Source organism: Phyllobates terribilis, unplaced genomic scaffold (genome assembly GCF_046119375.1).
Source record: "Phyllobates terribilis strain yellow unplaced genomic scaffold, ASM4611937v1 Scaffold_779__1_contigs__length_684578, whole genome shotgun sequence".
NCBI lineage: Eukaryota > Metazoa > Chordata > Amphibia > Anura > Dendrobatidae > Phyllobates > Phyllobates terribilis.
Window position 1 is genome coordinate 36,935 of NW_027363539.1, and position 21,682 is coordinate 58,616.

The following is a 21,682-nucleotide window of genomic DNA, read 5'->3' on the forward strand; positions in this document are numbered from 1 at the left end:
AGCAGCAGAAAACCACCACTGATCTTGCCAAAAGGCCGAGAAGCGATAACCAGAATTGGTTTCAAACTACGGAGCCACCCAAGGATCCTGAAAAGTCCATTTGTGGAGATGAGCTCCTGGACTCCCGTTAAGAAGACATGTTGTCAACCTCTAGATCCCTTACATGCCTGCACTTTTCGGCTTGCTGCTGCTGCAATCCACGCGTTTTAGATCTGCATAACTCCACCTCTTTAAACACAGCACCTTCACCCCCTGCTGTTCCCACCCGCCTCAACACCGTTGGAAGGGAGGAGAACCAATTAAGGCGGGGGGTGGGGTGGAACGAGCAGCTGTCTACCCTTAGCAGGAGGGCTCCTGATTACATACCTCTCCTGCTGCTGCTGCTGCTGCTGGCTGTCCAGCAGCAGACTGAAGGTGGCTGCTGCTGTGCACAGGTATATAAAGGCTCAGAGCCTATTATGACACGCGCAGCCAGCGTTCCATTGCCACATTCCATCTACTGCAGGCAGGATACCTGGCTGGCTGAATGTCGCTGAGAAGCTCACAGAGACCGCCATAAGCAACAGTTTAACAGAATGCCACAGACTAATCAACCAAACTTTTTGGGTTGGGTTCTCTTTTATAGTCTGCAGGCATTAAATGAAAGAAGTCAGTGTTCCAGCAGAAGGAGACAACGTTTCAGAAAAGGCATTGTAGCAAACCAAAAAAGAAATTTTAAGCGCAGCAGAGTAACCAGCGCACATACCTGTTAGCTCAGGTGAGTTTAAAAGGCTGCTGTTGATAACAAGGGCATTTGCTAAATAGATGGTGTGTGTGCAACAATATACTGAAAGGTCAATTATATTGTGCAGCTTATCTCACCACCTGTAGTTATTTAGGTGAAAGCTCCAAAATGCTTGCCTAATATGTCTGTTTATCCAAAAGGAAGTAAAAAGGGAGAGCTAGAAAGATAGCATTGCATCACATTACATGGCAATGCAATGCACAGTTGCTGAAGTTGAACCAAAATGAGCTTGTAATCTGGCTTCTGCAACTTTGAACATGAAAAATCCAATGAGGAGAAGAAAAGCAAAGCCAAAGAGTCCATCCCAAAATCCGACAAACAAGCAAAATGAACAAAAAACATTGAATTCAATTCTTTCTGATTTTAGAAACTGCATTAAAGAAGGGGTGCACCGGTCCTGGAGATACTGCAATACCAGGTCAATGCGTGGAGTGGACAGAGCAAGCTCTTTTTCCATCTCCCTGTTCTAAAAATCCATTTAATATATGGTCCCCAGATAGGGGACGTATCAGATATTAAACTGATAAGAACAGATTTTTTTTTTCCTCAGATTAAGACCCACATTAATTTATGCATCATAGCGCATATTCACATAACGGGTTCTCAAATCATCATTCGGAAAAACAAAAACAAAATCCCAAAAAACACAACCCTGCAATTAACTGTTACTTACTGTAAGAAGTCCAATGTGAAAAGTTCCAGAGTGCTTCTGCTGCTGTCTCACCATACTTCTTTTTATCCAATAAATAGGCATAAAACAGTCTAGCAAGAAAAATCTTTCTGCATTCCATGGGGGAAAAAACAATCTTTTTAAAAATCACCAAATTCCGAACGTCCCATAAAACCTCTTTATATATGACAAAAATAATCCAGCTTGCCCGCTTCCTTTGCGAGTACTTAAAATCTTGACCTATTAAAATCCTTTCAAAATCGAAACAATGAAAACCAACTAAAGCAACAAACATACGTGACAACAAGGTAAAAACTTTTTTAGCAAAAAAACAGTCCCAAAAAATATGCTGTATTGTTTCCACCTTATTGCAACCTTCCCTAGGACATAGTTCTTGAACCTTTATCCCCCGGTCATTCAAAAAAGCCCTTGTTGGCAAGCATCCATGCAACGCCATCCAGGTTACATCCTTCTGTCTGTTGCTGATTCCACACATGAAAAAAAGCTTCCACACCTGTCCAGACTGTGCATTATTACAAAACGGCACATCACATAACATCTCCTTCTTCTTAATACCTGAGACAATCAGTTTTTTGTCCGGTCTAACCATGGAGCTTATCCCATTTTGATCATAGAAGGACGTAAGCACCACATAAAAAAACGGTATCACAAACGAAACTGGTTTTCTTAAATCCTTCTCACACCGGCTCCATTTCTGGAAAAGCCGTCCTGCTAAATATTTGCACATGTCCGCAGTCCTGTTATTGCACTGGGATAATTTATAAATGTTCAAAAAATAATGCATTCTTAAAAATAAGTCAATGTTAGGAAAATCACAACCCCCATTTTCCACAGAACACATAACCATTCCTCTTCTTAGTTTCTCCATTTTGGATCCCCAAAAAAACACAAACAGTTTCCTTGTCACTCTCTTTGTCCAAAGCACAGCAGGTGGGAAAATCAAAGCAGTGTACAGCAGAAGCGGGAGAATCACAGACTTGATTACCAGCACTTTCCCTCTCAGCGACAGGTTCCTTAGTTTCCAAAAGTTCAACTTCTGATCCATTTTGTCTTCTAGAATCTTCAGGCTGCTTTTCCCTTTCAGTTCCTTCTCAAAGATGACACCAAGAACCTCAATTTCCTCCCTACTCTCCACTCCTGCCACGTTAACCTCAACCTGCCTCCCAAAGTTACAAAGCTGGCACTTTCCCCAATTCACCGCCATACCAGCCACACAACAAAAAATCCTTACGTGCAAATTCACTCTATTGAGATCCGCCTGTGAACCACAAGTAAAAACAATATCATCCATATAACTTAAAGACTTGACTGGACCCCCGGATCCCCCAGGAATAAAAACACCAGCCACACACTTGTCAACTTGCACACTTTTTAAAAGGGCCTCCACCACACAGATAAAAAGAATTGGTGACAGGGGACAACCCTGCCTAACTCCCGATAAAATATTAAAACTGGAACTCACATGCCCATTAACTAAAATCTGGCTACTGACCCCACAATAAAAACTCTTAATGACCATCAATAATTTATCCGGAACACCAAGGTGACTTAAAGCAGAGAACAAAAATCTATGTGATATTTTATCAAAGGCTTTCTCCAGGTCCACCGACTGTAACAAAAGAGCATTCTTATTCAAATTAGCCTGATAAATTAAGTCTCTTAGAAGCAGCAAATTATCTGAAATTTTCCTACCAGGCACTGCACATGCCTGATACTCCCCCACCATATCACCTATCACATCTGCCAGTCTACCAGCCACAATTTTAGAAATAATTTTGTAATCACTGTTTAACAATGTTATGGGCCTCCAATTTTTAATATCCCTCATGTCCCCTTTCTTATGAATCAGCGTAACAATCCCCCTACGCATAGAAACCGATAAAATCCCATGAGTAAAACCATATTGCACCACCCGGGAAAACTCCACACCTATAATATCCCAAAATCTAACATAAAATTCAGCAGGAAGACCATCACAGCCTGGCGTCTTGCCTTTCGCCAAGCCATCCACTGCCCGTCTAATTTCATCTTTCCCAACCTCCTCACTTAAAAACCCAATTTTCTCCTCAGGAATATTATTAGTTAATACTTTGCAATAATCATTAATTTCCGCATCACTGGCTCTACTATCGTTAGAGAAGAGTGTTTCATAAAAGGAAAGAATACTGCCAATCATCTCATCCCCAGATACCTCCCCTGCAGGAGAAAAAACAGACTTAAAAACCCCTTTAGGTTTAAAACATTTTTTAAAAAAGTATCTCGAACATTGCTCATTTTCCTCCATGTGCTTTATTTTTGCCTTAAACATAATAGTCTTCCCTTTTTCAATAAGTATCTTCTTCAGTTCGTCCTTCAAATCTGCAATCTCTTTATCCACCTCCATCCCCGCTCTCTTAAACTTATGGAGTACTTCCAATTTTGAAATAACAGCAGCATCATGATCCCTTTTGGCTTTCGCTCTCCTAAAACACACCCCTTTAAAATAACATGCAAATTTCTCCTTAGCCCAGTCCCACCACTCTAGCAAATCTTTAAAAAGGTGCTGTTCAGACACACAAGACAAAAACACTTTATTAAAACCAACCTTAACACTCTCCTCTTCCAGCAGGCTTACGTTCAGCTTCCAGAGTCCCTTTCCAAAAGCCAGGGACTCAGCTATACACAGATCTACCACTATCATCTTGTGGTCAGAAAAAGTCGTCATCACGTGGTTGCACTTGGCCACCTTAATCCCTTCAGACATAAAAACATAGTCAATTCGGGAAACACTACGTCCACTGTCTGATATGTATGTGAACTTATCACTTGGCCCAACCATCAGACCAGCATCCGTGTAGCGTAAATCCTGCACAATCTGATTTAAAATATTAGACGTAACATCAGTCCTACCTTCCGTAGAGCTCTTACGATCTTTTGCGGATCTGACACAATTAAAATCCCCAGCCACTATAGTGAAGTCTCTGCCTGGTAAAAACAACTTTAGAGACTCCAAAAACCCAACTCTTGCTTGTTTATCAGCAGGGGCATAAACATTAAAAACCCGTACCCGCTGACCTAAAAAATCCACTAATAAAAACAAACATCTCCCAGGTATGATTACTTTAAACTCTAAAACCTTTAGACTGGAATTACACAGTAAAATGCCCACCCCTTCATTCCTGTTTTCTGAGCATGGGGACCAAAAAGATTGCCCCTTATTCCACTCACTCTCATGCGGGGCAGATTTAATTACACATTCCTGCAGACAGACAATATCTGCATTCACACTCTCAATGTACTCCAGTATCCCTGCTCTCCTACAAGCAGAACCAATCCCTCGTACATTCAGAGAAGCAACACACAACGCCATCATAACAACAGGAAAAAATCTCCACCATACCCGATCCATCATGAACCAGGAGAAAACCCACTCCTGCCACCCACTTTTCTACGTATATCAGGCGACTCAGAACTCGAGTCCCTGTTAGAATAACCTGGTCTTAGGGAGACTGGATCTTCCTGCCCCCCAGACCAACACCCCTCCACCTTACTTCTTTTAATCACGGAGGCATAACTCTCCTCCTTGCCATCATCTTCCTCCTCATTTTCACTCCAATCACTGTTAACCCTATCACGCTGCTGAGGGGTTATAGTTCCATCCGAATCAGAATCCTCCTCCTCCAAAACCTCCATTTCCTCACCCCCATCTCTTCCCAAAACAGGATTCACTGACTCCGCCATATTAGACAAATCCATCCCATCACCCGGGCCATGCACATCAGCTACTTTGTTTATTACTTCCAGCCCCTCCCTCAAACCAACTTTCTTCTGGCTCCGCCCCTTTTCCTCCATCTTGGGCACCGCATGGTCTCTTCCCCTACCACCATCTTGTTTTTGGCTTTCCCCCTCTGAGTCTGAGCCTTCGCCCTCCTCCCCACTTTCCTGCCGAGTCTTCTTCTGCCTCTCTTCAGCGTCCACCTGTGACCTAGGAATCTGAGCCCACAATCTACATTTCCTTGCAAGGTGATCTGCATGTCCACACAAATCACACACCTTATTCATTGGGCAACCACTTGCAACATGCCCAGATTTCCCACAACCTCTACAAACATCACCTTGCACTGGACAATCTTTCTGAACATGTCCAAACTCATGACACTTCCTACAATATTCCATCTGTCCATTATAAAAACAAAATCCCCTTTCTCCTCCGATAGAAAACTGTGCAGGAATGCTCTTGGCACCCCCAATAGCTCAATCATCCGGTCTCAGTTTTACAACATATCTCCTCTTGCCATTTAGATAATTGTATTTGTTCTTCATTCTTCCCAAAAATTTAACCTCACTACAATACCGAGCTAAAAAATTGGAAACAGTCTCATCCGGAACTTTAGGGTTATACATGTGCACAACCACATACTTATATGTCTGCTGGAACAGAGGTTCCAGTGCAATAAACTCTAGGCATTTCAATTCCTTTTCTTCCTTCATTCGTACCAAATCCATGTAGACTCTCTGGCAAATACTCAAAGAAACAAAAGTGATATCATAAATTCCTTGTTTCTGAAAATCCTGCAGTGCCAATACATCCGTTACCTTCAAGCCATTAATGTTCTTCAAGACATCAACGCAAACTTGGTCCAAACCGATTTCTCCTTCATGACCTGCAGCCACCTTCAGACGGACCGAGTCCTCTAATCCACGTGTTTTCTCCACCATTTTTACAGCAGATAAACACAATCGCCGCTCAATCGCACACTAGGGCCCCACAAGGGGGAACCCCAGTCACAACTGCCCTCCAAACAACACCAGCAGCAGAAAACCACCACTGATCTTGCCAAAAGGCCGAGAAGCGATAACCAGAATTGGTTTCAAACTACGGAGCCACCCAAGGATCCTGAAAAGTCCATTTGTGGAGATGAGCTCCTGGACTCCCGTTAAGAAGACATGTTGTCAACCTCTAGATCCCTTACATGCCTGCACTTTTCGGCTTGCTGCTGCTGCAATCCACGCGTTTTAGATCTGCATAACTCCACCTCTTTAAACACAGCACCTTCACCCCCTGCTGTTCCCACCCGCCTCAACACCGTTGGAAGGGAGGAGAACCAATTAAGGCGGGGGGTGGGGTGGAACGAGCAGCTGTCTACCCTTAGCAGGAGGGCTCCTGATTACATACCTCTCCTGCTGCTGCTGCTGCTGCTGGCTGTCCAGCAGCAGACTGAAGGTGGCTGCTGCTGTGCACAGGTATATAAAGGCTCAGAGCCTATTATGACACGCGCAGCCAGCGTTCCATTGCCACATTCCATCTACTGCAGGCAGGATACCTGGCTGGCTGAATGTCGCTGAGAAGCTCACAGAGACCGCCATAAGCAACAGTTTAACAGAATGCCACAGACTAATCAACCAAACTTTTTGGGTTGGGTTCTCTTTTATAGTCTGCAGGCATTAAATGAAAGAAGTCAGTGTTCCAGCAGAAGGAGACAACGTTTCAGAAAAGGCATTGTAGCAAACCAAAATAGAAATTTTAAGCGCAGCAGAGTAACCAGCGCACATACCTGTTAGCTCAGGTGAGTTTAAAAGGCTGCTGTTGATAACAAGGGTATTTGCTAAATAGATGGTGTGTGTGCAACAATATACTGAAAGGTCAATTATATTGTGCAGCTTATCTCACCACCTGTAGTTATTTAGGTGAAAGCTCCAAAATGCTTGCCTAATATGTCTGTTTATCCAAAAGGAAGTAAAAAGGGAGAGCTAGAAAGATAGCATTGCATCACATTACATGGCAATGCAATGCACAGTTGCTGAAGTTGAACCAAAATGAGCTTGTAATCTGGCTTCTGCAACTTTGAACATGAAAAATCCAATGAGGAGAAGAAAAGCAAAGCCAAAGAGTCCATCCCAAAATCCGACAAACAAGCAAAATGAACAAAAAACATTGAATTCAATTCTTTCTGATTTTAGAAACTGCATTAAAGAAGGGGTGCACCGGTCCTGGAGATACTGCAATACCAGGTCAATGCGTGGAGTGGACAGAGCAAGCTCTTTTTCCATCTCCCTGTTCTAAAAATCCATTTAATATATGGTCCCCAGATAGGGGACGTATCAGATATTAAACTGATAAGAACAGATACTACACTTGATCTTAGCCAAAAGGCCGAGAAGCGATAACCAGAATTGGTTTCAAACTACGGAGCCACCCAAGGATCCTGAAAAGTCCATTTGTGGAGATGAGCTCCTGGACTCCCGTTAAGAAGACATGTTGTCAACCTCTAGATCCCTTACATGCCTGCACTTTTCGGCTTGCTGCTGCTGCAATCCACGCGTTTTAGATCTGCATAACTCCACCTCTTTAAACACAGCACCTTCACCCCCTGCTGTTCCCACCCGCCTCAACACCATTGGAAGGGAGGAGAACCAATTAAGGCGGGGGGTGGGGTGGAACGAGCAGCTGTCTACCCTTATCAGGAGGGCTCCTGATTACATACCTCTCCTGCTGCTGCTGCTGCACTGAAGGTGGCTGCTGCTGTGCACAGGTATATAAAGGCTCAGAGCCTATTATGACATGCGCAGCCAGCGTTCCATTGCCACATTCCATCTACTGCAGGCAGGATACCTGGCTGGCTGAATGTCGCTGAGAAGCTCACAGAGACCGCCATAAGCAACAGTTTAACAGAATGCCACAGACTAATCAACCAAACTTTTTGGGTTGGGTTCTCTTTTATAGTCTGCAGGCATTAAATGAAAGAAGTCAGTGTTCCAGCAGAAGGAGACAACGTTTCAGAAAAGGCATTGTAGCAAACCAAAAAAGAATTTTTAAGCGCAGCAGAGTAACCAGCGCACATACCTGTTAGCTCAGGTGAGTTTAAAAGGCTGCTGTTGATAACAAGGGCATTTGCTAAATAGATGGTGTGTGTGCAACAATATACTGAAAGGTCAATTATATTGTGCAGCTTATCTCACCACCTGTAGTTATTTAGGTGAAAGCTCCAAAATGCTTGCCTAATATGTCTGTTTATCCAAAAGGAAGTAAAAAGGGAGAGCTAGAAAGATAGCATTGCATCACATTACATGGCAATGCAATGCACAGTTGCTGAAGTTGAACCAAAATGAGCTTGTAATCTGGCTTCTGCAACTTTGAACATGAAAAATCCAATGAGGAGAAGAAAAGCAAAGCCAAAGAGTCCATCCCAAAATCCGACAAACAAGCAAAATGAACAAAAAACATTGAATTCAATTCTTTCTGATTTTAGAAACTGCATTAAAGAAGGGGTGCACCGGTCCTGGAGATACTGCAATACCAGGTCAATGCGTGGAGTGGACAGAGCAAGCTCTTTTTCCATCTCCCTGTTCTAAAAATCCATTTAATATATGGTCCCCAGATAGGGGACGTATCAGATATTAAACTGATAAGAACAGATACTACACTTGATCTTAGCCAAAAGGCCGAGAAGCGATAACCAGAATTGGTTTCAAACTACGGAGCCACCCAAGGATCCTGAAAAGTCCATTTGTGGAGATGAGCTCCTGGACTCCCGTTAAGAAGACATGTTGTCAACCTCTAGATCCCTTACATGCCTGCACTTTTCGGCTTGCTGCTGCTGCAATCCACGCGTTTTAGATCTGCATAACTCCACCTCTTTAAACACAGCACCTTCACCCCCTGCTGTTCCCACCCGCCTCAACACCGTTGGAAGGGAGGAGAACCAATTAAGGCGGGGGGTGGGGTGGAACGAGCAGCTGTCTACCCTTAGCAGGAGGGCTCCTGATTACATACCTCTCCTGCTGCTGCTGCTGCTGGCTGTCCAGCAGCAGACTGAAGGTGGCTGCTGCTGTGCACAGGTATATAAAGGCTCAGAGCCTATTATGACACGCGCAGCCAGCGTTCCATTGCCACATTCCATCTACTGCAGGCAGGATACCTGGCTGGCTGAATGTCGCTGAGAAGCTCACAGAGACCGCCATAAGCAACAGTTTAACAGAATGCCACAGACTAATCAACCAAACTTTTTGGGTTGGGTTCTCTTTTATAGTCTGCAGGCATTAAATGAAAGAAGTCAGTGTTCCAGCAGAAGGAGACAACGTTTCAGAAAAGGCATTGTAGCAAACCAAAAAAGAAATTTTAAGCGCAGCAGAGTAACCAGCGCACATACCTGTTAGCTCAGGTGAGTTTAAAAGGCTGCTGTTGATAACAAGGGCATTTGCTAAATAGATGGTGTGTGTGCAACAATATACTGAAAGGTCAATTATATTGTGCAGCTTATCTCACCACCTGTAGTTATTTAGGTGAAAGCTCCAAAATGCTTGCCTAATATGTCTGTTTATCCAAAAGGAAGTAAAAAGGGAGAGCTAGAAAGATAGCATTGCATCACATTACATGGCAATGCAATGCACAGTTGCTGAAGTTGAACCAAAATGAGCTTGTAATCTGGCTTCTGCAACTTTGAACATGAAAAATCCAATGAGGAGAAGAAAAGCAAAGCCAAAGAGTCCATCCCAAAATCCGACAAACAAGCAAAATGAACAAAAAACATTGAATTCAATTCTTTCTGATTTTAGAAACTGCATTAAAGAAGGGGTGCACCGGTCCTGGAGATACTGCAATACCAGGTCAATGCGTGGAGTGGACAGAGCAAGCTCTTTTTCCATCTCCCTGTTCTAAAAATCCATTTAATATATGGTCCCCAGATAGGGGACGTATCAGATATTAAACTGATAAGAACAGATTTTTTTTTTTATCGAAAGCCCGAATTCGTGTACAAAACCCGAGTGCGCTTAAAAAAGTGACAAGTGCCACAAAAAAAAGTGCACTAGGATGCTGGTCTTCTTGAAACCCTCTCCAAAAGGAGAAGGGTCCCCCAAACCATTCCCCGTCCCTCCGAGCCAGAAGGCCACAGCGAGGCACAGGGACAAATAGCCACCTCCAGCCGGAGCCAGAGGCGACCCAATCTTACCCTCAATACCTGCCGGAGTTCTCACCCGAGCAAGGCACTGGGAGCCAAAGACTGTGCTCCCCTCCCGGAAGAGGGGAGCCAACAACGCTCTCCTCCCGAAAGAGGAGAGCCAGGGGGGTTCAGGGGGGAGCGGAACCTGATGGCCACACACTCCCCCCCTAGACCTGCCAAGAGTTGAACCCGTAAGGGAACCGCATCCCGACAAAATCCTAGTAAGGACGTGGACACACGTGAAAAAGTGGACACACAGTGACAAAAAAAATTAAATAAATAGTGAAGGTTTCACAGTATAATACTGCCCGGACCTTCGACCGGGAATTGAAAAATTCCCCATCCTAAGGCCAGAAGGCCCGGAATAAGGGTGTGTGTGAAGAAAGAAATATTGAAGTGCTAGTGCAAATGTGCCATAAACTCAAGTGGGGTTCCCAATCCCAGTGAGTTAAGGCACCCCAGGGTCACCACTCCTGGGGCACTTCACACTTCGGGCTTTCGATCTTCCCCGGCCCAATGGCGTCGATCCTGGGGGGCCATGCTTTCCACCAGATGACTATATTAGCCACCTGGCGTACTAACAAGCGCCTAAACCCCAGTGTGCATAATGTATCAATCTACTAGGGCGGCAAACATCCAAAACCGCCTTTTCGAAAGATACTACACTTGATCTTAGCCAAAAGGCCGAGAAGCGATAACCAGAATTGGTTTCAAACTACGGAGCCACCCAAGGATCCTGAAAAGTCCATTTGTGGAGATGAGCTCCTGGACTCCCGTTAAGAAGACATGTTGTCAACCTCTAGATCCCTTACATGCCTGCACTTTTCGGCTTGCTGCTGCTGCAATCCACGCGTTTTAGATCTGCATAACTCCACCTCTTTAAACACAGCACCTTCACCCCCTGCTGTTCCCACCCGCCTCAACACCGTTGGAAGGGAGGAGAACCAATTAAGGCGGGGGGTGGGGTGGAACGAGCAGCTGTCTACCCTTAGCAGGAGGGCTCCTGATTACATACCTCTCCTGCTGCTGCTGCTGGGGGCTGTCCAGCAGCAGACTGAAGGTGGCTGCTGCTGTGCACAGGTATATAAAGGCTCAGAGCCTATTATGACACGCGCAGCCAGCGTTCCATTGCCACATTCCATCTACTGCAGGCAGGATACCTGGCTGGCTGAATGTCGCTGAGAAGCTCACAGAGACCGCCATAAGCAACAGTTTAACAGAATGCCACAGACTAATCAACCAAACTTTTTGGGTTGGGTTCTCTTTTATAGTCTGCAGGCATTAAATGAAAGAAGTCAGTGTTCCAGCAGAAGGAGACAACGTTTCAGAAAAGGCATTGTAGCAAACCAAAAAAGAAATTTTAAGCGCAGCAGAGTAACCAGCGCACATACCTGTTAGCTCAGGTGAGTTTAAAAGGCTGCTGTTGATAACAAGGGCATTTGCTAAATAGATGGTGTGTGTGCAACAATATACTGAAAGGTCAATTATATTGTGCAGCTTATCTCACCACCTGTAGTTATTTAGGTGAAAGCTCCAAAATGCTTGCCTAATATGTCTGTTTATCCAAAAGGAAGTAAAAAGGGAGAGCTAGAAAGATAGCATTGCATCACATTACATGGCAATGCAATGCACAGTTGCTGAAGTTGAACCAAAATGAGCTTGTAATCTGGCTTCTGCAACTTTGAACATGAAAAATCCAATGAGGAGAAGAAAAGCAAAGCCAAAGAGTCCATCCCAAAATCCGACAAACAAGCAAAATGAACAAAAAACATTGAATTCAATTCTTTCTGATTTTAGAAACTGCATTAAAGAAGGGGTGCACCGGTCCTGGAGATACTGCAATACCAGGTCAATGCGTGGAGTGGACAGAGCAAGCTCTTTTTCCATCTCCCTGTTCTAAAAATCCATTTAATATATGGTCCCCAGATAGGGGACGTATCAGATATTAAACTGATAAGAACAGATACTACACTTGATCTTAGCCAAAAGGCCGAGAAGCGATAACCAGAATTGGTTTCAAACTACGGAGCCACCCAAGGATCCTGAAAAGTCCATTTGTGGAGATGAGCTCCTGGACTCCCGTTAAGAAGACATGTTGTCAACCTCTAGATCCCTTACATGCCTGCACTTTTCGGCTTGCTGCTGCTGCAATCCACGCGTTTTAGATCTGCATAACTCCAACTCTTTAAACACAGCACCTTCACCCCCTGCTGTTCCCACCCGCCTCAACACCGTTGGAAGGGAGGAGAACCAATTAAGGCGGGGGGTGGGGTGGAACGAGCAGCTGTCTACCCTTAGCAGGAGGGCTCCTGATTACATACCTCTCCTGCTGCTGCTGCTGCTGGCTGTCCAGCAGCAGATTGAAGGTGGCTGCTGCTGTGCACAGGTATATAAAGGCTCAGAGCCTATTATGACACGCGCAGCCAGCGTTCCATTGCCACATTCCATCTACTGCAGGCAGGATACCTGGCTGGCTGAATGTCGCTGAGAAGCTCACAGAGACCGCCATAAGCAACAGTTTAACAGAATGCCACAGACTAATCAACCAAACTTTTTGGGTTGGGTTCTCTTTTATAGTCTGCAGGCATTAAATGAAAGAAGTCAGTGTTCCAGCAGAAGGAGACAACGTTTCAGAAAAGGCATTGTAGCAAACCAAAAAAGAAATTTTAAGCGCAGCAGAGTAACCAGCGCACATACCTGTTAGCTCAGGTGAGTTTAAAAGGCTGCTGTTGATAACAAGGGCATTTGCTAAATAGATGGTGTGTGTGCAACAATATACTGAAAGGTCAATTATATTGTGCAGCTTATCTCACCACCTGTAGTTATTTAGGTGAAAGCTCCAAAATGCTTGCCTAATATGTCTGTTTATCCAAAAGGAAGTAAAAAGGGAGAGCTAGAAAGATAGCATTGCATCACATTACATGGCAATGCAATGCACAGTTGCTGAAGTTGAACCAAAATGAGCTTGTAATCTGGCTTCTGCAACTTTGAACATGAAAAATCCAATGAGGAGAAGAAAAGCAAAGCCAAAGAGTCCATCCCAAAATCCGACAAACAAGCAAAATGAACAAAAAACATTGAATTCAATTCTTTCTGATTTTAGAAACTGCATTAAAGAAGGGGTGCACCGGTCCTGGAGATACTGCAATACCAGGTCAATGCGTGGAGTGGACAGAGCAAGCTCTTTTTCCATCTCCCTGTTCTAAAAATCCATTTAATATATGGTCCCCAGATAGGGGACGTATCAGATATTAAACTGATAAGAACAGATTTTTTTTTTTTTTTTTTTTTTTTTTTTTTTTTTTTTAACCAAATCAGATAGGCCGGAGCATAAGCTCAATCAAATCGACTTACAAAAGCCTTTCATTGACACTTAGCCTTTCATCACACTTGGTATATAATCAAAAATAAAACCAAACCTTATCATCAGGTACATTATACACTACGAATTAAACTTTACCAAAAACCTCCACTTTTTAAACTTCCAGATCCCTTCAGCATCTATAATACTTCCACGTTCCTGATCCCAGAGGTATATTACATACATACGTGACAGAATCAATCTCAAACATTCATTAACTGACATTTTCTTCCTTTTGAAAACTAACAAATTCCTCGCATCCCACAAACTTTCAATTACACACACCACCAACAACCATAAAATCCTGTCCTTAATTCTACTACATGCACCCATCCCAAACATAGCAAGTTTCCAATTAACATACTTTACACCCACCAATTCCTTGCAAAGTCCCCCTATACCCTTCCATACATCATATGCAAAATCACAATCCCATACCATATGTCTAACATGCTCTCTCAAACCACATCCATCCCTCGGGCATACCTCAGATTTAACTAAATCCCTCTTCTTTTGCACATCTCTAACAGGCAAAATGTCATGCAATATCATCCAAGCGATATCTCTCTGTCTGTTAGTCACACCATCTATACTTAATTTTCTCCACATCTCGGTTACTTCCTCCCCTCTCAACCCATTGATATTACATACCACCTCACGCTCACGCACCATCCTAATGACTTTCTTCTTTTGCCTAAAATCACTCATGTTAACGGACAACAAATCATACTTCCTTACAAATTTCTCAACACAACCATACCATACAGGACACTTAAAAGCAACAGGCACTCTAGCATCCCTTTTGACCCACTTTAAGCCATAAAGCATCCATCCAGCCGAATACTTCATCATATAAGCACACTTATTACTTTTCCCTAGAACCACCACCACCATTTTCACGTAACCAATCCCTAAAAAGAAATCAATATTTGGAAAATCCAAACCACCATTTACACATAACTTATAGACATATTCCCGTTTCAATTTCTCCATGCGACTTCCCCAAAGAAAATTAAAGATGAATTTCTCAGTTTTCCTAATTTTCTTAAAAGCAGCAGGATATACATTCGCAACAAACAACAAAATAGGCAAAATAACCGCCTTAATAATCAGAACTTTCCCAGTCAGAGTTAATTCTCTCATTCGCCAAAAATTCAACTTGCGCACCACTCTCACCCCACAATCTTCCCAACTCTCATTTCCTTTCAAATCATCATTAAACTTAATCCCAAGCACCTTTATTGCACCATCCTCACACCTCACACCATCCATCCGTACATTCCTCTCACCAAAACATTTAAAGGAACTCTTAGTCCAATTGACCTTAAAAGCTGAGACACTACAAAACAAACTTAATATCAACCTTGCCCTACTCATCGCAGCCATATTCCCACTCACAATCACTACATCATCCATGTAACCTAGAATTCTCACATCCTTTCCATTACTCCCAGGAATCATCACACCTCTCATAACCTTATCCTTCCTAACCATACACATCAACACTTCAATCACACTAATAAACAAAAAAGGGGACATAGGGCACCCCTGACGCACTCCTGATTTAATTCTCACTTTCTCACTTAACCACCCATTCACCAAAAATTCACTTGAAACATTACAATACAAACTCCTAACACAGTTTACAAAATTCCTGGAATAACCCATCTTAGACAAAACCTTAAACATAAAGCTATGTGACACACGGTCAAAAGCTTTTTCAAAATCAACCGAAAACAACAAACATTTCTGCTTACGACTCATACAATCCCCAATCACATCACGCAACAACACCAAATTTTCAGTCATACTTCTCCCAGGCACTGCACACACTTGATCTTCATCCACCACACCGCCAATCACTTCCCGCATCCGGCTAGCCAACAATTTACTAAACACCTTATAGTCTGCATTCAAAAGGGTGATTGGCCTCCAATTCCCCAAATCCTTTTTATCACCTTTCTTATGAACCAAAACCACCACCCCATCTCTCATAGATTCACTCAACATATTCTCCGTGAACATATACTGGCACACCTCCAATAAGTCATTTCCCATCGTGTCCCATTCCTTAACATATAACTCCACGGGCAGTCCATCCTTCCCAGGTGTTTTATTCTTACTCGCAGACATCACCACTTTTTTAACTTCATCCAACACAATTACATCATCCAATATTTCACATTCATCCTCACCCAAACAACCTTCTAAACACCCCAAAGCATCAGTCAACATCCTATCATCAACCCATTTTTCCCCATACAACTCCTTATAAAACAACACCACCTCCTGCATCACATCCTTCCCACTCACACACACCCCATCACCATTCACCACCTCATCCATATCTACTTTCTTCCCAAAAACTTTTTTGAAAAAAAACCTTGTGCATTTCTCATTTTTCTCCAAATGTTCAATCTTAGAACGGTAAATAATTTCTTTCCCTTTACCCTCAATATATTTCTTAATCTCTTCTTTCACTTGACACATCAAAACATCCACATCCACTCCAATCATCCTTAACTTCCTCAGCCACTCCAGTCTAGAGCTTAAATCATTAAATTTTGCTCTATTCATTGCTGCTTTCCTCCTGCCCCTTTTTCTAAAGAAAAAACCAATCTCACTCTTCATCCAGTCCCACCACTCAAGCACATTCCTGAAATCACTTTTTTTATCCCTCCACCTAACATACATTCGCCTAAAATCACGCATGATCCTATTATCTTCCAGCAAACGCACATTAAGTTTCCACACGCCACCACCATATACAAAGGAAATCTTACCTTCTAGACGTGCCCTCAAACACACATGGTCAGAGAAGGGAACATCTTCCTGCTGGAAATTCCTACAAATAACATTTTGTGAAGAAAAGAAGATACGGTCTATTCTAGACTCTATGCCTCCCCTGTCGGCCTTATAGGTCGCAGGAGGTGGATTACCTAAAAAAACTTCCGCAGCATCCTGTAAGGAAAAATCCGCCACAAGACTCTTGAGTCTTTTACCTGTAACATCCATCTTATCCCCCTCCGTCACACAATTGAAATCTCCAACAAAAATTATTGGCATTTTGCCAGATAAAAAAAAACATAATTTCTCAAAAATTTCCAGCCTCTCCCCTTTATCTATTGGTGCATACATATTTACCACCCTAACCCTCCACCCCCTACAATTTAACTTACATATTACACACCTCCCCGCCTCCACCACCATGTAACTTTCTATCTTAACACTATAACCCTTCACCAAAACACCTACCCCACAATTTTTATTACATACAGAACCAGACCACACACTTTGACCTAAAGGCCATGCATTTTCACTTAAGGGATCGGAGATCCCACACTCCTGGACACAGTATACGTCCGCATCCAAGTTGCTCAAGTAGTCCAAAATTGCCACTCTTCTCGACTCAGATTTAATCAGCCGAACATTTAGCGACAAGATGCTGAGAGCAACTTGGGCACCCATCTATTAATTTGATGTGGCAGGTCACGACAACATGCCCACCTGTACATCATCCTAACCCTTCTGGGGGTAGGACGCTGGACGTGCAGATATCGTAGTTTGTGCCTTCCCCCAAAAAAGACACATCTTGGGGATCGGATGCAGTAGGGTACACCCGGGCTGGACTCACACTGCAGTCACTTAAAGGGGAAAAGGATGGTTCAGTTTTCTTCTTTTTCTTCACTGAAGCGCCTCCATCTTCATCTGAACTATAATCCCGCCGCTGGGGGTCAAAGTCCCCCTGACCTCCCTCCTCCTCAAGGTCAGAAACGACATCGCTCCAGGCCACATGCGGTGTTCTGGTCAGATCAGACTCCTCTTCCCCCTGCAATGTAACCATCATGTCTGGAATTTCAGCCTCCAGATCCTCCACCGGGGCCACTTCCATGCCTATACGATCATCAGTTATCGTCTCAGACTCACTGACATCTGAAGCCACAGACGCGGCCCTCTGCACCGGTGGCTCAGGTGCCAGCTCCATATTTCCTCTTACATTCACACGAACCAGTTCTGGAAAAGCAACCCGAGCCTCCTCCTCATCCAGGAAAGCCAGAGTAGATATCGGAGCAGTCGGAGTTGGAGCAGTCGGAGTTGTAGCTGTGGGTGCAGGAGATTCATTTCTTCTCCTTCCCCTTCCCGCTGCCCCCGCATATGAACCAGGATGGAATATACAGTCTCTGAAGGCATGCCCCTTCTCTCCGCAGAGGTTACAGACTATTTCATTTTTGCAATTATTGGAAGAATGACCCACCTCATTGCACTTCCTGCAAATAATCTGTCTGATGTCGCATGCTTCCTGAGTATGGCCATACCTCCTACAATGACGACAAAACCTGGGCGCATTGGGGAAGAACAGGTAACCCCGCTCACTCCCAATGGAAAAATTTGATGGAGGATAATGTATACCCCCTGGTTCATCAGGACTTTCCCGGAACTTGACCATGAAACGATATTTACCGGTCCATAGTTCCTCCTCATTCATGACTTTTACTGCCACCTTGGTAATATAGCAGTGCCTATTTAGAAAGGCATAAATCAAAGCCAAGTCCACATGTGGGTTGTACATGAAAACAGTCAGAGGTACCTCTTTGGAGCAATACAAGATGACAAAAGTCAGCCCATCCAAATATTGATTGTCCAGATTCTTTTTCAAACAATCATAGAAATTGTTGCAAACAGCCATAGAAGTAAATACAAGATTATACTTGCTTTTGAATTGCTGGAGGCACAAGATTTCTTCCTTCTTCACTTCAAGGAGTCCAAACAAAATCTCCTTCACCACGAAGCTGAGGGTAAAGATTCCTTCTTTGCCTTCTTCCACATCAATCTGGATTCCAAACTTCACTCGAGCCTCACCGGGCCCAGCGTATCGAATGCGTCCCATTATCGCTAGTCGTGTCTACTGGCCAACTCCTTATAGCAGCAAGTGGCTTAAGCCATAAAATGGCGATGCCACAGGGCCAAGAGTTAACGCACAGACAGCCAAATGACTAGACCCATTACAGATCTGAGCCAAAAGGCCGAGAAGCGATAATCAGAATTGGTTTCAAACTACGGAGCCACCCAAGGATCCTGAAAAGTCCATTTGTGGAGATGAGCTCCTGGACTCCCGTTAAGAAGACATGTTGTCAACCTCTAGATCCCTTACATGCCTGCACTTTTCGGCTTGCTGCTGCTGCAATCCATGCGTTTTAGATCTGCATAACTCCACCTCTTTAAACACAGCACCTTCACCCCCTGCTGTTCCCACCCGCCTCAACACCGTTGGAAGGGAGGAGAACCAATTAAGGCGGGGGGTGGGGTGGAACGAGCAGCTGTCTACCCTTAGCAGGAGGGCTCCTGATTACATACCTCTCCTGCTGCTGCTGCTGCTGGCTGTCCAGCAGCAGACTGAAGGTGGCTGCTGCTGTGCACAGGTATATAAAGGCTCAGAGCCTATTATGACACGCGCAGCCAGCGTTCCATTGCCACATTCCATCTACTGCAGGCAGGATACCTGGCTGGCTGAATGTCGCTGAGAAGCTCACAGAGACCGCCATAAGCAACAGTTTAACAGAATGCCACAGACTAATCAACCAAACTTTTTGGGTTGGGTTCTCTTTTATAGTCTGCAGGCATTAAATGAAAGAAGTCAGTGTTCCAGCAGAAGGAGACAACGTTTCAGAAAAGGCATTGTAGCAAACCAAAAAAGAAATTTTAAGCGCAGCAGAGTAACCAGCGCACATACCTGTTAGCTCAGGTGAGTTTAAAAGGCTGCTGTTGATAACAAGGGCATTTGCTAAATAGATGGTGTGTGTGCAACAATATACTGAAAGGTCAATTATATTGTGCAGCTTATCTCACCACCTGTAGTTATTTAGGTGAAAGCTCCAAAATGCTTGCCTAATATGTCTGTTTATCCAAAAGGAAGTAAAAAGGGAGAGCTAGAAAGATAGCATTGCATCACATTACATGGCAATGCAATGCACAGTTGCTGAAGTTGAACCAAAATGAGCTTGTAATCTGGCTTCTGCAACTTTGAACATGAAAAATCCAATGAGGAGAAGAAAAGCAAAGCCAAAGAGTCCATCCCAAAATCCGACAAACAAGCAAAATGAACAAAAAACATTGAATTCAATTCTTTCTGATTTTAGAAACTGCATTAAAGAAGGGGTGCACCGGTCCTGGAGATACTGCAATACCAGGTCAATGCGTGGAGTGGACAGAGCAAGCTCTTTTTCCATCTCCCTGTTTTAAAAATCCATTTAATATATGGTCCCCAGATAGGGGACGTATCAGATATTAAACTGATAAGAACAGATACTACACTTGATCTTAGCCAAAAGTCCGAGAAGCGATAACCAGAATTGGTTTCAAACTACGGAGCCACCCAAGGATCCTGAAAAGTCCATTTGTGGAGATGAGCTCCTGGACTCCCGTTAAGAAGACATGTTGTCAACCTCTAGATCCCTTACATGCCTGCACTTTTCGGCTTGCTGCTGCTGCAATCCACGCGTTTTAGATCTGCATAACTCCACCTCTTTAAACACAGCACCTTCACCCCCTGCTGTTCCCACCCGCCTCAACACCGTTGGAAGGGAGGAGAACCAATTAAGGCGGGGGGTGGGGTGGAACGAGCAGCTGTCTACCCTTAGCAGGAGGGCTCCTGATTACATACCTCTCCTGCTGCTGCTACTGCTGGCTGTCCAGCAGCAGACTGAAGGTGGCTGCTGCTGTGCACAGGTATATAAAGGCTCAGAGCCTATTATGACACGCGCAGCCAGCGTTCCATTGCCACATTCCATCTACTGCAGGCAGGATACCTGGCTGGCTGAATGTCGCTGAGAAGCTCACAGAGACCGCCATAAGCAACAGTTTAACAGAATGCCACAGACTAATCAACCAAACTTTTTGGGTTGGGTTCTCTTTTATAGTCTGCAGGCATTAAATGAAAGAAGTCAGTGTTCCAGCAGAAGGAGACAACGTTTCAGAAAAGGCATTGTAGCAAACCAAAAAAGAAATTTTAAGCGCAGCAGAGTAACCAGCGCACATACCTGTTAGCTCAGGTGAGTTTAAAAGGCTGCTGTTGATAACAAGGGCATTTGCTAAATAGATGGTGTGTGTGCAACAATATACTGAAAGGTCAATTATATTGTGCAGCTTATCTCACCACCTGTAGTTATTTAGGTGAAAGCTCCAAAATGCTTGCCTAATATGTCTGTTTATCCAAAAGGAAGTAAAAAGGGAGAGCTAGAAAGATAGCATTGCATCACATTACATGGCAATGCAATGCACAGTTGCTGAAGTTGAACCAAAATGAGCTTGTAATCTGGCTTCTGCAACTTTGAACATGAAAAATCCAATGAGGAGAAGAAAAGCAAAGCCAAAGAGTCCATCCCAAAATCCGACAAACAAGCAAAATGAACAAAAAACATTGAATTCAATTCTTTCTGATTTTAGAAACTGCATTAACCCCTTAAGCCCCGCGGGTGGTTTGCACGTTAATGACCGGGCCAATTTTTACAATTCTGACCACTGTCACTTTATGAGGTAATTACTCTCGAACGCTTCAACGGATCCCCCTGATTCTGAGATTGTTTTTTCGTGACATATTGTACTTCATGATTGTGGAAAAATTTCTTCGATATCACTTGCGTTTATTTGTGAAAAAAACGGAAATTTGGCGAAAATTTGGAAAATTTTGCAATTTTCAAAATTTGAATTTTTAAGCCCTGAAATCAGAGCGATATGTCACACAAAAGAGTTAATAAATAACATTTCCCACATGTCTACTTTACATCAGCACAATTTTGGAACCAAAATTTTTTTTTGTTAGGGAGCTATAAGGGTTAAAATTTGACCAGCGATTTCTCATTTTTCCAACAAAATTTACAAAACCATTTTTTTAGGGACCACATCACATTTGAAGTCACTTTGAGAGG

General features: G+C 43.6%; 6 non-coding genes and 2 pseudogenes across 6 annotated transcripts; all 8 read right to left on the reverse strand.

Annotated features, from left to right (window-relative positions):
• Positions 1-1,165: 1,165 nt before the first annotated feature.
• On the reverse strand, positions 1,166-1,356 carry LOC141239924 (U2 spliceosomal RNA). Its single transcript, XR_012305268.1, has one exon. It is a non-coding gene; the product is annotated as a U2 spliceosomal RNA (small nuclear RNA).
• Positions 1,357-7,429: 6,073 nt separating this feature from the next.
• On the reverse strand, positions 7,430-7,620 carry LOC141239723 (U2 spliceosomal RNA). The gene has a single exon (XR_012305076.1). It is a non-coding gene; the product is annotated as a U2 spliceosomal RNA (small nuclear RNA).
• A 1,098-nt stretch (positions 7,621-8,718) lies between these two features.
• Positions 8,719-8,909, reverse strand: LOC141239735 (U2 spliceosomal RNA). Its single transcript, XR_012305087.1, has one exon. It is a non-coding gene; the product is annotated as a U2 spliceosomal RNA (small nuclear RNA).
• A 1,115-nt stretch (positions 8,910-10,024) lies between these two features.
• Positions 10,025-10,207, reverse strand: LOC141239903 (U2 spliceosomal RNA). The gene has a single exon (XR_012305250.1). It is a non-coding gene; the product is annotated as a U2 spliceosomal RNA (small nuclear RNA).
• Positions 10,208-11,000: 793 nt separating this feature from the next.
• LOC141239961 (U2 spliceosomal RNA) lies at positions 11,001-11,092 on the reverse strand (annotated as a pseudogene).
• Positions 11,093-12,207: 1,115 nt separating this feature from the next.
• Positions 12,208-12,398, reverse strand: LOC141239747 (U2 spliceosomal RNA). The gene has a single exon (XR_012305098.1). It is a non-coding gene; the product is annotated as a U2 spliceosomal RNA (small nuclear RNA).
• Positions 12,399-13,513: 1,115 nt separating this feature from the next.
• Positions 13,514-13,716, reverse strand: LOC141239933 (U2 spliceosomal RNA; annotated as a pseudogene).
• A 6,192-nt stretch (positions 13,717-19,908) lies between these two features.
• On the reverse strand, positions 19,909-20,099 carry LOC141239889 (U2 spliceosomal RNA). The gene has a single exon (XR_012305236.1). It is a non-coding gene; the product is annotated as a U2 spliceosomal RNA (small nuclear RNA).
• Positions 20,100-21,682: the final 1,583 nt, after the last annotated feature.